Source organism: Labeo rohita, chromosome 4 (assembly GCF_022985175.1).
Source record: "Labeo rohita strain BAU-BD-2019 chromosome 4, IGBB_LRoh.1.0, whole genome shotgun sequence".
NCBI classification, from domain to species: Eukaryota; Metazoa; Chordata; class Actinopteri; order Cypriniformes; family Cyprinidae; genus Labeo; species Labeo rohita.
This window is the reverse complement of record NC_066872.1, coordinates 36,277,472-36,290,160: the sequence shown is the minus strand read 5'-3', so window position 1 is coordinate 36,290,160 and position 12,689 is coordinate 36,277,472. Positions and strand designations below refer to the sequence as shown.

General features: G+C 35.2%; 1 protein-coding gene across 2 annotated transcripts in view; it reads right to left on the bottom strand.

Annotated features, from left to right (window-relative positions):
- The window catches only part of btbd11a (BTB (POZ) domain containing 11a), a 142,041-nt gene that overhangs the window by 65,782 nt on the left and 63,570 nt on the right, over window positions 1-12,689 (bottom strand). The gene's annotated exons all lie outside the window — the stretch shown is intronic.

The following is a 12,689-nucleotide window of genomic DNA, read 5'->3' as shown; positions in this document are numbered from 1 at the left end:
ACAGTTAAACTGCCCGCTGTTCTATAGAAAAATCCTTCAGGTCCCACAAATTCTTTGATTTTTCAGCATTTTTGTGTATTTGAACCATTTTGATGACTGTATGATTTTGAGATCCATCTTTTCAAAATGAGGACAACTGAGGGACTCATATGCAACTATTACAGAAGGTTCAAACACCCACTGATGCTTCAGAAGGAAACATTATGCATTAAGAGCCGGGGGGTTAAAACTTTTTGAATTTGAAGATCAAAGTAAATTTAACTTATTTTGTCTTCTGGGAAACATGTATCTTCTGTAGCTTCTGAAGGGCAATATTAAATAAAAAAAAATATGATATTTAGGCAAAATAAGAAAAATGTACACATCTTCATTCTGTTCAAAAGTTTTCACCCCCTGGCTCTTAATGCATCGTTTTTCCTCCTGGAGCATCAGTGAGCGTTTGAACTTTCTGTAATGGTTGCATATGAGGAGCAGAGGAGTGTCTGTGTCTCTCCAGTGTGGTCTGCTGGATTTGTTTAGTAATCAGTTTTAATACTCTGCCAAGTTTGTGTGCAAGTTTAACCAAGAGGTTTATGGGGCATGCATGGAAATTTCATAGCAAGCAATTCCAGCTGCAGTGCTGAACCGATTCCCCATTGAGAGTCTCTGCATTGTATTCCCATGCATTTGTCTTATGTGGACCGTGAATTATTGTCATTTTAAACCTGACATTTTTGTGAAATCAGATTTGTAATGACCAACTTTTTTGCAATGGCTGAAAGTGTCATCCCTTTGGCCTTCACCAGGACAACCTCCTGTCGCAAGGTTTGAGTTACCTTAAAGCGGCCCGCCATCTTGTAATCTCTGGGAAAATTGGAGGAATGCTGCCAGTTAAATAGGGTTTGTCATATAATTAAGGTAATTAGCACTAGGTCCCAGATTAGCACCAATAACTTGTAGGTATCTGTTCTCTAATTTTGATCAGTTCTTTTTCAAATATCTGATTTAAGTTTTTATACTCTGCTTCAGAATACAATTCATTTATGCTTAAAAGCTGCCCTTCTACTCCTGTTAGGATAACTTCAAAACTAAGCATTAACCTTTAAGCATTAACATGCTGACCATCAACAAATTGCAAACCATGTATTTGCTGAATAAGATCAAATCTGTAATTTTTCTGCAACTGGTTGTCAAAATTGGAAAGCTTTCAAATCAAACATCCTTGAGTGTAAAACATTAAATCATCACCTATCATCTGAATATCCATAAATGTCACTCTCCAACTTTGGAGGACATTCCAGTCTCTCACCGCGCTTTGATAGTTTGATGCTCACCGGTGTAGCGGTGACAGCTCCAGCAGAGGCTGTGGGAGCCGGTGGCCCACTTTCTCCAGGACTGACAAATCAGAGACACCAGGCAGAGTTTTAAAACTGATTACAAAACAAACCCGGCAGACCGCGCTGGAGAGACACAGACGCTCCTCTGCTGTTAGCCTCCGGTTCTGTCTGGCACTTAAGGGGCGATCTTCATCAATTCTTAACCTTACCGATCAGAATCTGGCCGTGACCCAGAGCCTCCGGGCTCGGACCCCTGCATCCTGTGTTCTCCTGAGTGATGTAAACAGCCGGGTGCATATGCGCTCTCATTTTGTGGTGACAGTAATTATGTTGGTGAGAAAACAAGCTGCAGTTTTCCTATTCTAAGCCTGCAGATACAACCCAGGGAGCCAGGAAAGCACTGACGGGAATGTTTACCATGCAATATGACTGATTTGGGTCAAGAACATGAGAAGAACTAGAAAAACGCCAGGCCAGGAGGGAAAAGAAAGGACTACCCTGCTAAGTGACCCTCATCCTGGTCTTAAAAAATGAGACTGCTTTTCAAAGTGGCTACATTCACACAACAACAGTATACAGTATATCAGTGCGAAGCAGAATATATTGGTAATATATCAGTAATCGGCCAATATTAGATTTTTTTTTTTTTTTTTTAAATCAGTAAGTCTCAATACCAAATTAAAAAAACAATTAATATCTATTTTTCATACTGTATATTGTAATGTGGTGATACATAAAACCATTTGTAGCACCTAATTTAGTTTTTTTTTTTTTTATTCAGACAAAATAGTATATTTATAAAGCAGAATTTGTTTATATAACAGCTATTATCAGTTATAAATCATAATATAAAAATACTGTAATTAGCAGATTATCAGTATCGGCCACAATTGTAATATCTATTATTTTATTATTTTATATTTATATTAATTTATATAGTTATTTAATGGTTATAAGTCCTAAAATGAAAACACTATAATTGTCATATTATCGATATCAACCACAATTATAATCTATGTTTTTTTTTAATGAATTTATATTTATTTATAATTTATTTAGACAAAAAAAAAAAAATATATATATATATATATAAACTATAATTACTGGATTATCTGCATCTGCCAGAATTGCACTATTTTTATTATTTATATCTTTTTTTTTTATTATTATTTAGACAACATAGTTGTATATGTTGTATATTCATAGACTATAAACAGCTATTTATATGTTATATAAATCATAACATGAAAATAGTGTAAGTATCGGATTATCCATATCAGAATATCCATATCCATTTATCGATTATCAGTCATAATATGAAAATTATTATTAGCTTATCGGTATCGGCAGGAAATGTAATATTGTCAAGCCCAAACACTGACTGTGTGAACACGGCTGGTGTGATTTACTCCATAGCTAAAACTTTTTGTCTCTGAATTCCCCAAATCCTCATAGAAATGCAAATGTGTCTGGCAGCATGTGCACCTTGCTTGCTGCTGTGGCATAAATTAATCTAATTTCGTCGAGTGTTTTTGTATTGCCACACTGACAAGGTAAGAACTTTGACTCAGTCAGTTCTGACAGTAAACACAGTAAAACCAGTGGGTTATTAAAATTATGGATGCACTTTATGATAGTAGTTTTCTTCACAGCTGGCATCTTTAGCTCAAGCCCATCTTAATGTTTCCGCTCATTTTCCACCCTCGTCACCCTCCATTATAGCTAGTCTCAGAGTCCCTGCACTACCTCTATTCTCATCCATTGCCTGACAGAGCAATACAGCAAAACACAATAGCTGTCTGTCACTCACAGGCCGAAGAGGGATTCTGTGGAGGCCAGAGGCACTGGAATGAGCTACGGTTGAGCCCTAGAAATATCAGGATGATGCCAAAACTAATGAGGAGAATAAATATAAGGAAATACAATCCGCTGGGACGTGCGGTTCATTACGGAAGTTAAGACACACCGACCCATGGTTATAAGGGGAATTATTTTTCTCATACTCAAAAGAAATGCAATTTCGCAATTGGAAAAATGTTTTTATTTATCTGTCTGTACATAAACAAGTTATAAGCTCATTGCTCTATGGATAAATGATTGTGCAAGGATGTGGTTCAGAAAAATTAAAGTCAAGCTCTGTTCTAAAACCTGAGCTCTACCCTTGATAAAACTAATGGTACCTCTGGTATTTATGATTTATGTCTTCAAATGATCCATTAGCATATGTGTGTAGCATAACATGCAGCCTATTATGATGCATAATAGCTGCAATCACACCGCGCCTCTGTGATCAACATAGATATACAGTGCGAAACCTCTTTCTTTGAATCTTCAGACAAATAACAGGCTGAGGCTGTTGTCTCATTCTGGCATACCCATAATACTTCTATTTATTGTTATGAAAGTTTATTGTTTACCAGAATAAAGGAGGAAATCATTGTTCATGTATTTATTGCTTGTGGTAACTAAGAACATTGTCTTTTTTTCTTTACAGCATTTCAGAGAGATGCTTGACAGGAGTTGGGGAACAAGACACCAGACGTGTTATTTTCTCAGTTTTGACAGGTGCTAGAGTAAACATTGCATTGTGCCACTTTTATTTGTATTATCAAGACAAAAACTAAGCCTTAAAGGGGTCATATTATGCATTATTAATCATTTCTTTAGCATACACTATTTTTTAAATCTACTTTCCAATGTAAAGTGTTGCGCACCAAAAGCAAAATAAAATAAAAAATAAATAAAAATAAATATTTTATGCATAATATTATGCATAGTTATTTGTATCATAAATTATTAATTTATTTACCATACACTACTTTTTAAATCTACTTTATAATGCTTCTAAAATGTTGCACCAAAAATAAAATTAAATAACACACAAAAATAAATATTTTATGCATTATATGCATATATTATGCATATATTATGCATATATGCACTTACAATTTTTTAAATCTACTTTATATGGTTTCTAAAGTGTTTGCACCAAACATAAAATAAAATATAAAAACATTATTTTAAGCATTATATATGCATACAATTATTCAATTATATTGTTTCTAAAGTGTCTTACACCAAAAATAAAAAAAATAATTTTGTAATGTATTATATTATACATTACTAAATTATTTACCATATACTATTATCTACTTTATAATGTTTCTAAAATGTTTTGCACCAAAAAATAAAATAAAACAATTATTTTAATGCATTACATAGGTATACAATTATTCATGTTACACATTATTATTTATTTACCATACACTATTTTTTAAATCTACTGTATAATGCTTCTAAAGTGTGTAGCACCAAAAAATACAATTAAAATAATAATAATAATAATGGATTACATATGCATATATTATGCATTATGCATTTATTTCTCATGCATTTTAATCTACTTTATAATGTTTCTAACATGTTTTGCACCAAAAATTGTAAAATACAATGCAATTAAATATAAACAAAAAAAAAATAAATACAATACCACTACTTCCGACAAGTTCCTAAAGTTGCTTTAAAAGTAAAACTTTTATCTTCAAAGATCAAGGGAAATTCTTCTCCTCATCATATAACTCCTTTAAGAAGTCTTAAGAAAGAGGGTAAAAATAAAGTATTTTGATTGGCAGGCTGCTGAGTGGACAGGGACAGGGCTCGCTGACTCATGAGGGGTGAGAGGACAGTTGGAAAGCGAGTTGGGTCAATGTTTCAGCTGGAATAAGCCTGAAAGGCCAAGAGACCGTGCCACTCAGTGTCACTCTCAGCTGTCCCACAACCACTCTGGGTAACCAAACAGCCACTTACTGCAAAACTACCCTTCGCTCTGTCTATCATTTCCCATGCAACTTAAAACCAAGCCTTCCCAAAGAACAATGACTATTCATGAGCCTCTGATTCAGACAGAGGAATTACAATATGAATAGAACATCTGGTAATAAAATAAAGGTTACAGCCCACTCTAAAACTACAGACATGGTAATACACTTCAGCATAGGTTCACATTTGATGTTATCATGATGACCCTAGAGTACTATTAGGTCTTGAATATAAAACACCTCTTAGGTGAGAGTTTAAGGCTGGACATTACTAAGACTCAAGACAAGAACTGGCATCAAAAGTGTGAAAACACTTTGATGCGGTTTCACTGGGAAGTCAAATCTGAGAAATTATTCATAAATAAATGCTGGGGTGTCCCGTAGCCATGCCGCATTCACTTTCATTTCTTTACCTTCACACTGCAGTGTGTTATTTCTCATGAATACAAAGAGCAAAGACATTCAGCGAGCATGTTAAAGGTGCTTCATGAAGAAAACACTCCGTATTTGTGTCAAAAGCAGCAGCGTGGGATTCAAGCTGGAATATGATATTATTGGAGATGAGCTTAGACATGATACAAGGTGAAATAGCTAAAAGGTTGCAGGCACAAGGCATAAAAAGGGTCTTACTGCACAATAAAATATCACAATTTAACAGGTCTTTTTGGACATCTTAAAATAAAATAAATGAAATGAAATAAAATAAAATAAAATAATGACCTTTGTGCTTTGCACAAAAAAATGGAAATACTATTTTAATGCATTATATAAGCATACAGTTATTCATACTATGCATTATCAATTTATTTGTCATAAAAAAATAAAATCTACTTAATGTTGGTTGTAAGATGCTTTGCACCAAAAAATATTACATAATATCTAATATAAAATGTAAAAAATAGTCTTCAGCCTTGTCACATGATCCTTCCAAAATCAAATCATTAATATATAATATATAGTAATGACTTAAAATAATATATAGGCTAGTTATAAGCTACTTTTTTGTAGAACCCATGATGCATTTTTCTGTATTCTTGATTAATAAAAAGTTCAAAAGAACAGAATTAATTTTAAAGACCATTAACTTTGGAAACCCTAAAATACTAAACCAGAAAACTAACAATGATAGAGTGAAACTAAATTGAAAATGCAAATAGAAAAAAAAAAAAAAAATCTTGATCTCATGATCAAGTATTTTAGAAAACTGTAAAAAAAAAATACATCCGATGTATCATCATTTCTTGGTGACTATGAGAAATGCTTCATGACTGCAAATATATGCATCTGACGTTTATTTCCGAAACCCAAAACCTGAAATGATTTATAACCATAGTAACCCATAATATTTGCATTACGAGTGAATCAGATTCAGAAAACACACCCATGACAGGTACATTCCCAATATATCTGGCACTAGAAGAGACGCTGCTGCACTTGCTGCTGAAAACTGTACAATCTCTGTCACAAACAGCCACAAAACCATCACAATCTCCAGGTATGCAAGAGTCGCTGTGTCTGATGTAGGTCACAGGCACTCAAAACATGAGGGGAAGTTACAAGCAATAACCAGGAACGACAAACAACCACCAACCGTTTTGTAATCACACTTCTAGCACTTTCCCAGTTCTGGGCTTTTCTACGTGGCTTCTGGAGATTCTCATTCACTCCCTTGCACTTATGCGCCGAGCGCTGTTGCCTGGTAACCCGAGCGCCGTGTAAGTGCTGCAATGCGAGCCGCAGAGGGTCTGACTGCTGCTACTGCTCTGTTTGGGGGCGAGAATAGCGGAAGGAAATAAGGGTTTGGGTCGCTCAATGTTTCACCCACTCTTCCAGGCAGGTGGCGGAACTTCCTCTGGGCTATTTTAAGAGAAGGGGATTGTAATCTATGGCAAGCCAAGAAAAAAGCATTGTGCTTTAAGGAAAGCTTTGTGGAGGCAAGCTCAGTTCCTCTGTGATCCTTTAAACTTTTTCTCACCCTTTATTATTGATTTGTTATGCAAGTTGGAAGGTTGAAATGACCAGATGGATTCCAACACTAAATTTCTTAGCACCTACACACACATTTCAAGGATGATGATCCATTATACAGAAAAGAGCTGCTACTACTTACATATTTTAGATGAAAAGCCATATTTGAGGTCAATGAATGATAGATGAATGTATAGATGTCCTGCCCGATGTACTATATTATCACATATACCAGCCATTAATGATTTGTCCTTCACGACTGCGTGACTTCGCCATTCCTGTGGATTTTTTTTTTCTGCGACTAAGCGACTAATAAAATTTTGGTCGACCAAGCCACTTCTCGTCGACTAACGGTTAGTCAACTATTAGGGGGCAGCCCTTTTTTACAGTTTTTCACTGTATACAGCAATTGAACTTACTGTTAGCTAATTAACATGTTTACAGTTAAAGTACAATCATTTATTACAGAGCATGTAAAAGTCTAAAAACTTCAAATGAAAGAACATTTGGGAATGAGTCACTGGTTGAATGCTGAGCGTTATGCACACGTGATACGGATAAACATCTTGGAGCATTGTTCTACTGTAGGGATATAATGTACGGCTTTTAACACACTACCCAAATGAACATATAAAAGCATCTGGAGCTCTCGAAACACCAGTTTTTACCCTGCTATCTTTCTGATGAGTCAGAGCTTGAAAGCAGAAGCCTCTCTTGGGAACAGCATACTGGCTGCTGGAAATATCCGCAAGACCCCTGACTCACATGTCTGAACAAAATAAAGCTTTTTTTTTCTAATTTTAGCCACCGGCTTTAACCCTAATTTGCAAAACACCTTTCAGACTGCGAATTCACCGGTGGACAGACAGCTCTGCAGTCTCATGCTGTGAAAACACTTCTTTATGACTCAGGCGAAATATGCTAAATTCACACGTTCCCAGTAGCTAAATGGCTACAGATGAAGATTCAGTTGAATGCAGATGATTTAGTACAAATAAAGTGCTGCACAGATAACAACATGCAAATGAACATAAACAGAGAACTAGATATTCAGCCATTTATTTTTTATATATATAAACGGCAAAATAAACAAATTCCGATTGTTTTTTTTTTTGTTTTTTTTAAAGAAAAACAGGAAATGGCAATGCAATTAGCCAATGCTCTTCATAAGCCATTTGTGGATATTTAATTAAAACATATAAGAATGTATTTGCCAAAGCAGCTAAAAATGTGTTTTTGAGGGACTTTGGTTAATATTAGCTTGTCCACAAGGCATTGATTATGTCAGAGGAAAGGAAAGCCAATTCAGCAAATGATCACATTTTGATAAAAGGCAACGAAGAAACTCACAAAATGATCAGGAACAAGTACAAAGAAAACAAATAGAGTAAATTGTGATTTCATGCTGACTGCAATTACAATTTTGACAACAATATACCCTGGAATTTGCTTTTGAGACACTGAATGCTATATAGAATGAACGAGATGAACCGAAGCCTTAATCAAAGATTACAAAGCTCAAAAGACGAGATCAAACCTTTCTTTCATCGACTCTGATATCCATCCCAGTGAAGAGGCGCAAAAGGAATATTTCAGAGCTAAAACAGAAACTTAAGGGATACATATTGAACGTTCAAAAATATACGCAGTTTCTCTGGTCAAAATCAAAACACTTAATTCACAGGTGGCTTTTTGATTGCCTGTGAAACACACTTCAGGATTTTCTGAACCACGTTGTTCATCTCTATTTACATTTTCCCATTCTTCATTGAAAAAGTGGTATTTGTGGGGAATGAAACACTTCGACTGAAATCCATGGGTTTGATATTTGGATGCTGGCCTGCTCTGGCTGAACCATTCATTATATGAGGTAATACAAGCTATAGAGGATTTCCCTCAATACACAGGACCACTGCCGTGTCATACTGCATTCATATGCACTTATTCAGAAATAAATCCACGGATGCACAGAGGCTCAAACTCGCTGTACTTACCATCACGAAACCCCCCAGAGAGTGCGCTCGTACCAGAATAACAAAGCAAGAACAAGCATTAGGGGGCTTTACTTTCACCAACCCAATGAGACCATTATCTCGCCTGCTAAGATGTGTCAATGTGAAGATTATTACTGTAGGATCATTAAGTCTCTTTGAATTGCCAAAATAAATGCAGGCAGGCCAAATACTAAACATTCACTGTGCGTAAATCGCTACTAAACGCAACAGACCTGTACCACTGGAGACAAACACAAAGCCAGTTATATTTAACTGAGAGATTAGTTAAAATACATAATAAAATTAAGATGTAAACATTGTTTTATTGAAAAAAAGCCCTGATGGCTTCTTTTAGCTGCTGCTATAGTAACTGTGATGCAGATTGCTGCTTGCACTGATATTTCATTTTGAATATGATGTACGTCTAAATGGATATTTTGTTCAAATAGGTTTGCAAGAAACCTATTTGCAAGCTCTATCAAAAATGAATATCTGCTGAGATTTACTTAGCCTCAGGCCATCCAAGACGGAGATGAGTTTGTTTATTCATCAAAACAGATTTGGAAAGTTTAGCATTACATCACTTGTACACCAACAGATCCTTTGCAGGGAATGGGTGCCGTCAGAACGAGAGACTGAAGGTCAGAAAATAAAAACTTTTCCCCCAAAAAAGTCACTGAAATGTTGCAACTTTGTGCAATAAAAATGTATAGATTAAAGCCAGTTTACTGAATGAATATCTCTGTGATGGATGTCAATATTTGTTTAGTGTCTCATATCTTGAAAGTTTTCAACATGCTGTCAACTAAAATTGTTTTATTAAAAGTTAAATGTTAAAAGCTGCAAAACCTAAATTTGGCTCCTTTTTGTTTCACTTCACCTTTGTGTAAATTGCCTGAAAAACCCCTAATGCATCTCTAGTAGACGCTAATTATATAGCACCTAAGTAATAAGCCATAAACCAAAAAACTGAGGGTTTCTAAGTAGCAGTAAATTCTGCATGTTTTCTTGAAAAGAAATGACTTGTTCTAATGTAGCAGAACCCAATTAAAGTGGTGGCCAGTGAGCCTCAAGCGCTGTAGCAACAATAATGGACATGGGGAGGCTGCCAGCTTACTGTTCGCTTCAGTCATTGGCTCTGCAGGACCTACTGGGCACAGCACCGCAGAACATTTCTACTTGAATTCATAAAAGTGCTCGTACACAAACTCACAAAAAGAGACACATTCTCACACAAGCTCAGAGTCTGCAGGTCTAATGAAAGGAGAAAGCCAGAGATGGATGTAAAGAGAGAATAGATGGAAAGAGTGTGAAAAGCAAGGGATATGCTGAGATTTGGAGTCAGTAAAAGGACAATTGAGAGAGTGAAGGAGTGGGGAAAAAGAGATTGAAGAAAAGAATGAGGGAGTGGGTGAGACGAGGACCGCAGGATACAACTGGAGAAATTTGGTAGCCGACTTGTGATAGAGAGTGAAAGAGAAGTAAAGACATTGTTGAGATGAAATGTTCAAATTGTAGGGCACAAATTCGTCCTGAAAAGGACAAACAGCTACATGCATTACGTGAAAAGATGATTACCATGAACACTTCTGAAACATTTCAGAATGTCAGAATTAGGGATTAAATATTGCAAGATCATATAATAATTGCACTGGCTTCAGATTCACCTCACGCAGACTGAATGCATTTTGATTTGATTGTAACTGTGGTGTTTTTAAGGGAATGAATTTTAAGATGTTAACATTTCTGAGAGGGTTTTACTGTGCAAACTGCCCAACAACTAAAGCACAGCACAGTGTTAATTAATGCACAGCTGCTAGACATATCAAAAAAAAAAATAAAATAAAATAAAAAAATAAAATAAAAATAATAAAACAAAAACAATTAATGCTTTAATCCCAAACTTCACTAACTGACTAGTTGGTGACCCATTCCTACTATTAATATGCCACAAAAATGGTGCACTTTAGCATGCAGCAGAATCTCAAATAAAGCAATAAAACGCACGTCTCAGAGATCACATGCATTTCTAAACAGATCCGGCAAGTTCGCCTGAGTCCACGGCCTTAAGCGCCCAGCCTACGCAGTCTAGTACAGACCCAGTGTTTTATATAACTGTCACAGGATGAGAAATATTAGAGGGACTGAAATAAATTCCCAAGCCTTAACTACAGTATAACAATAAAAAAATGACAAATGGGACAAATTATTCCTGAGTTTATGCCAAATATCAACATACTGTAATACAACCTTGTTGTAAATTACTACAGGGAGTGTGACATCTCAAATGACTATTGTTGATTATTGCTGTCAAATATTAAAATTACAGGCTATATATACACTACCAGTCAAAAGTAAGATTTTTAAATCTCTTCTGCTCACCAAGCCTGAATTTGATCCAAAGTACAGCAAAAAAAATTTGAAATATTTTTACTATTTAAAATAACTGCTTTCCATCTGAATATATTTTAAAATATAATTGATTTCTGTGATCAAATCTAAATTTTCAGCATCATTACTCAAGTCCTCAGTGTCACATGATCTTTCAGAAATCATTCTAATATGCTGATTTGCTGTTCAAGAAACATTTATTATTACTACTATTATTATCAATATCTAAAACAGATGAGTACATTCTTTCAAGATTCTTTGATGAATAGAAAGATCCAAAGACAACATTATTCCATTCATAAGCACTATTCCATTCAAAAGAGACATATATAATGTTACAAAGGATCTCTATTTTAGATAAACGCTGTTCTTCTGAACTTTCTATTCATCAAAAGAACCTGAAAAAAATTCTACTCAGCCGTTTTCAATATAATAATAATAATAATAAATGTTTTTGAGCAGCAAATCATCAAATTAAAATCTCTTACATCAAACTAAAACATTCAATACTTCAAATATTTAAGCATGTGTAACTTGCCATTAAAAAATGTTTAATGTATTATTAATATTATAATTTCTGTAGAGGTGTATGATGATAATATTAAAAAATATGTTATGAAATAATCTGCATATCATTCAGTTCATGCATTTAAATAATTTATCCATTTGACAGCCCTTATTAAAATCTCTTACATCAGTAGTTACATCAAACAAAAACATTCAACATTTCACATATTAAAGCATATTTATCTAGGCATAAATATCACAAAATGCTGGCTGTTGGACATGACTAAGCAGTTACGCTGAGGCCCCATGGGTCCTTTAAAATGCCGGAGGGGGTGACTTCCTGTTTGGGAAGACATACAAAACACTTGTTCTAGCGGTGCAGCTTTAATACCATGACAGTGGTGTTAATCCACTTTGTCAGTGTTCTGGTCTTGTTCCCTAACTGCATCAAGCAGAGTCGACAAGCCCCTGGGGTTTTCCATTAGACCCATCAGGGCAACACCGCTTTATCACTGTGGGTGATTCAAGCCTATTGACCGCAACCATACCGTCACTCCCTGCCTATTCAAAAGCCACAGTGGACTCTAGGATGTTCATTTTCCACTGATATTGTAGTAATGGGATGCATTAATTAAACAGGCAATTGCAGCAGAAGCAAATCGATTGGATAATGATCTGATCAAGAACCAGCAATA